At 38.8% G+C, this 397-nt stretch overlaps 1 protein-coding gene across 2 annotated transcripts in view; it reads left to right on the forward strand.

Annotated features, from left to right (window-relative positions):
* flot2a (flotillin 2a) overlaps window positions 1-397 on the forward strand; it is a 31,638-nt gene that overhangs the window by 28,196 nt on the left and 3,045 nt on the right. The window lies entirely within an intron of this gene.

A 397-nucleotide genomic window follows, 5' to 3' on the forward strand; every position in this document is an offset into this window, starting at 1 on the left:
CACGATAGTGCCACAACATATTTTCATGTCTGATCAGGGCGATAACCACCATAGACATTGAGGAGGGCTAGTACCCCCAATAATTAGAAATTGCTAAACCCTTTCCTCAAATATTGTCAATTCGAGAGAGAGAGAGAGATTAAATTTGCGTGTATATGCGCGTCTGTGCGTTTCTCTTTTTAGAGTTTACTTCAAAAACAACGATTTTATCCTCACATTGCTGGAAAATATAATGTAGCGATTCAGTATTTAAACTGTTATTAATAAAAGTCATGGGGCAGTATTGACAAGTTTCTTTGCTCCTGGATGTGTGAGCTGTGCGATATCTGATGTGTGTGTGTGTCAGTAAGCAGCGCATTAATATAGAACGGTAATTAAAGGCTCTAATGCACACCAG

This window comes from Sinocyclocheilus anshuiensis, unplaced genomic scaffold, assembly GCF_001515605.1.
Source record: "Sinocyclocheilus anshuiensis isolate Anshui unplaced genomic scaffold, SAMN03320099.WGS_v1.1 scaffold344, whole genome shotgun sequence".
NCBI classification, from domain to species: domain Eukaryota; kingdom Metazoa; phylum Chordata; class Actinopteri; order Cypriniformes; family Cyprinidae; genus Sinocyclocheilus; species Sinocyclocheilus anshuiensis.